Here is a 4703-nt window from a genome sequence, read left to right on the forward strand (position 1 = left end):
GCCCTCTGTCATGACCTGTGGGCCCTGGTGGGTTGGCCCCTGAAGTCTGGGTTTCAAATGGATACGCCGGTGGTTTCGTAGTTGTCTTGAGTCCTAGTACCCACCTGCGTTGGGCCGGCATGTCCCTTGGGCGGTCAATATGTTTGATTCTTAGCATTTTTTCCTTCTAGTTTTTATGATATTTTTTGCCAAATATAAGCAATTTATTTTTTTATTTAAGTACTGAAATGTTCTCCTCTGCTTGAACTGACATCTTTTTATAGTGTGTTTTGCTCACTTTTTCTCTTTGTTCTCATTCTTTTTCAGCATTTTTTTGATTTTTTAATGAACATCTGGGTAAGATATATAGGGACCGCACCGAGTGGCATAGTTGTACTGACACATTTTTTTGTATGGACTAAAGAACATCTATCTTTTTAGGGTGTGTGGGTGTGTGGGGGGAGGGGGGAGGGACCCTCCTCCCCCATCCCGGCGAGGCCGAGCCAGGAATGAGCCGTAGCAGGCAACGACGCGACGTGTCACGGCGTCGCATGCGGAGGCGAGTCCGTAACATGACTTGCACCCATTATCTTTTCTTTTTTAGGGGAAAAACCAACACCGCATAGAGGGGCATAGTTGTACTGACACATCTTCCTTGTATGGACTTTCCCCCATTATCTTATCTTTTTTAGGGGGAAAACCAGCACTGCACCGAGGGGCATAGTTGTACTGACACATCTTTCTTGTATGGACTTTCCCCCATTATCTTATCTTTTTTAGGGGGAAAACCAGCACCGTAGCGAGGGGCATAGTTGTACTGACACATCTTCCTTGTATGGACTTGCCCCCATTATCTTATCTTTTTAGGGGGGAAACCAGCACCACACCGAGGGGCATAGTTGTACTGACACATCTTCCTTGTATGGACATGCCCCCATTATCTTATCTTAGGGTGTGTGGGTGCGTGGGAGGCGGAAAAAGAATAACCGCACAGCACCTGTTGTCGGTGTCAAAACCGGCGGATCTCGGGTAGGGGGTCCCGAACTGTGCGTCTGAGGTTGATGGTAACAGGAGACGGGGAACACAATGTTTACCCAGGTTCGGCCCTCTCGATGGAGGTAAAACCCTACGTCCTGCTAGATAAATATTGTTGAGTATGGGGGGTTACAAGAGTTGATCTACCACGAGATCATAATGGCTAAAACCCTAGAAGTCTAGCCTATCTGATTATGATTGTCCTTACAGACTAAACCCTCTAGTTTATATAGACACCGGTGGGGACTAGGGTTATACAAAGTTGGTTACATAGAAAGGAAATAGTATATCCGGCCGCCTGGCTTGCCATCCACGCAAAGAAGAGTCCTATCCGGACACGGGAGAAAGTCTTCCATCTTGTATCTTCATGGTCCAATAGTCTGGCCCATGCCCAACAGACCGGACGCCCGAGGACCCCTTAGTTCAGGACTCCCTCAGTAGCCCCTGAACCAGGCTTCAATGACGAGGTGTCCGGCGCACAGATTGTCTTCGACATTGCAAGGCCGGTTCCTCCTCCGAATACTCCGACATAGTCTTCGAATACCAAGATCGTGTCCAGATCAACAAAACAAGTTCCGCACACCACTGCAGAGAATATAATATTTCATGAGTCCAATCCGCTGACAACTTTTTGCAATGTAACACTACATCACCTCCCGGGCATTATTTCGAACCGTTTTTCGGCCTGTTGCTCCATATTTCAAGACGTGGCTTTATTGGCACGTCTTGTCAAAGCAGAGATCGTGTCCCCTTATTGCAGGATTCTCATCAATACGGGCGTGGGTAATCCAACCGCGTCGTTCGCATGGCCCTTGGGAACAGGCGAGTTCAAGGCGATAGGAGAGGCGCTTAATATTGCCTCTATAAGGAGATAAGGATTCCCCTCTTTCACCCACGCCTTCTCCTTCTCTTTGCCCTCCCATTCTCAAGCACCAGCGCCCGAGTCCTCGTCTTTTCCGCCTCAAGAAAGCACTCTACCATGTCTGGATCTGGAGCGCAAGGGAAATGGATGGCCTCCTCCATCAAGGAGAAGGACATCACCAAGCTTCGGGAGGCCGGGTATCTGGCAAAGGAAATCGCCCACAGGCTTCTAGCCAAGGGTCAAATCGTCCCCACCCTGAAGCCCAATGAGAGGGTGGTGTTTATCCCCCATTTCGTCCGTGGATTAGGGTTTCCTCTCCACCCTTTCGTCCATGGACTCATGTTTTATTACGGGCTAGATTTCCATGATCTAGCTCCAAACTCTTTCCTCAATATCTCGGCGTTCATTGTCGTGTGTGAGGCTTTCCTCTGTATTCCACCTCACTTCGGACTGTGGCTCAAGATCTTCAACGTGAAGCCGAAGGTGGTGGATGGCCAACACGCGGAGTGCGGAGGCACCATGGTGAGCAAACTCCCCAACGTCACATGGCCCAAGGGTACTTTTGTGGAGACTGCCAAAGAGTAGCAGAAACTGTGGTTCTATATCACAGAGCCCCGAGATACCACCTGGGCCGCAGCCCCCGAATTTAAGTCTGGAGCTCCAATGCGGCTCACCTCCTGGATAAAGAAGGGCCTAAATTGGTCCTCATCAGATGAGCTAATCGTGCTACAAACGTGCATCCAAAGCATGGTGGACAAAAACATCAAGCTCGTCAACATGATCCTGGTGATGTTAATCCGGCGGATCCTTCCATGCCAGAGCCGGACTTGCCCGTTGTGGGAATTAGATCCGGAGAAGCACCGGACCTTGGAGAGGCTCTTCGAAACCATGCACGAAGATATCTGGAAGTTGCTCTTCAAGGGAAATGAGACACCGCCGAAGACGGACGAGGACCGCGGGCATGATCTAGCCCATCCTTCTAGTGTGGTAAGTCTTTCATGTTTCAAGGTGTATCCTCTACTTGCGTATTCAAGGGAGATACCTAAGCTCCACTAGCAATTTTTTCAGGTATGGACAGAGAAAGCGGAGCGGATTAAGTGTTCGGCTCCGCTTACCGAGGAACCAACCATCCCTCTTCTGACGAAGATGCTGGTTCCGCCGCCTTACCAGGCGCCAGAGAAGAAGGCCAAGGAGAAGGCCAAGGGGGCCCGGGGTGGCCTCCGCCGCAAAGGAGCTTCAGACAGGACATCCGAAGATGACGAGACTCCCTCCTCCTCCGCCGAAGACGACGATGAGGACGAGGAGGAAAGCAGCTCTCCCCCTGAGGGTGGAAAGAAAAAGAGGGCAGCCTCCACGAATCTAGAGGCAGAAGCGTCCAAGAGGGGGAAGAACTCCCTCGCGGACAACTCCGCGTGGGACGTTGACACAAGCCCAGAGCCGCGCCGCCGAAACAAGCCCCTGGCTACATCGTGAGTACTCAGAAGACTCTGACACATTCATTTATTTGGCCTCTTCGATTTGCAGTTTTAACGCTTTAAATCATGCGCTTGTAGTCCGGCCGATGACAGCTCCCTGCGATCCTCATCAGGAGGTTCGCTGGATTCAAAGGCGATGGCCAGTGAGTCACCGCCGGCCGCTCAATCTCCCACGGCCAGGGGTGATGACGAGGTGCTGTCCAAAAGGACCTTCCCGTGCTAGGGAGAGGTTCAGGAGGTTGTCCGGGTGGCGCCAGAAGGTGACCCTTCGTCCGCCGGACACCTGGGAGAGAGAACCCCCATGGTGACTGGCGATGAGGGCCGCGTTCAGTTCGGACCCCAGCTGAATACGGTTCCGGAGACCGATAAGCAACCTCCTTCGAAAGAAGGAGGTGTGCCTATTCCGCCGGTGACCTCTGTCCAGCCAGAGGCACCGGATAATCTACCGGAAGCGTTGTGAGGCGCTTCCATTGTGTAAGGACACCGTATCCTTATGGGTACGGTGGTTGAGAGGGTTCAGTCCATCAAGAGCGGACTAACCGAAGCTTGCACCAGCCTGCTGACAAGCTTTGAGGTAAGAAGTGCGAGAAAGAAGGTCATAGTATAGACAGTGTAGCCCCTGAGACATTGTCCGGTGTTTGGAAAGGAAAAGACGGACAAAGGATCAAGTAATTTTCGCAAGAAACTAACTAAATATGTCTTATGAACACAGGCGTCGCTGAGGTCGCCGGACTAAAGCGGAGTCTGGAGCAGGCCGAAGAAGAGCTCGGCCTTGTGAAAAGGCAGCTGGAGGACAAGCAAGGTATGTGGAGGCTTGCCGTATATTCAGAAAGAATAAATGATGTATATTGATTGTTGTGTCGTGATATTTGTAGGAGCAGAATAGGCCTCTAATATTTGCTCCTTTTCTAGCCCAGAATTCCAGCTGCCGGCATTCTCCCTCTTTATGTAAACCTTGTAACATAAGAGAGAATAGCCATAAGTATTGTGACATAAAGGGAAATAACAGTCCATAATGCAATAAATATCAATATAAACGCATGATGCAAAATGGACGTATCATGCGACCGTTTTTATCAAATCTGAGAGTTGGCCAGTCGTCGGCTCCAGTCCCCACGTAGGTAGTACGGGGGTGTTCGGGATGAATCTAAACACGCTTTATCCAAGAGTTTCGTCCTTAAAGGAGGTGTTTAGCGCAACGAACCAGGCAATCGGACTATATGGCTTTATTACCCTCACTTAGCCATAGGAGTTTGATAATGAAAATATAGGCGCAAGCCCTAGTATCCTGACTAGGGTGTTGTAAACACCTGATCGAATGAGAACCGATTCGTCGCGTAATGCGGGGAAAA

Source organism: Triticum aestivum, chromosome 7A (genome assembly GCF_018294505.1).
Source record: "Triticum aestivum cultivar Chinese Spring chromosome 7A, IWGSC CS RefSeq v2.1, whole genome shotgun sequence".
NCBI classification, from domain to species: domain Eukaryota; kingdom Viridiplantae; phylum Streptophyta; class Magnoliopsida; order Poales; family Poaceae; genus Triticum; species Triticum aestivum.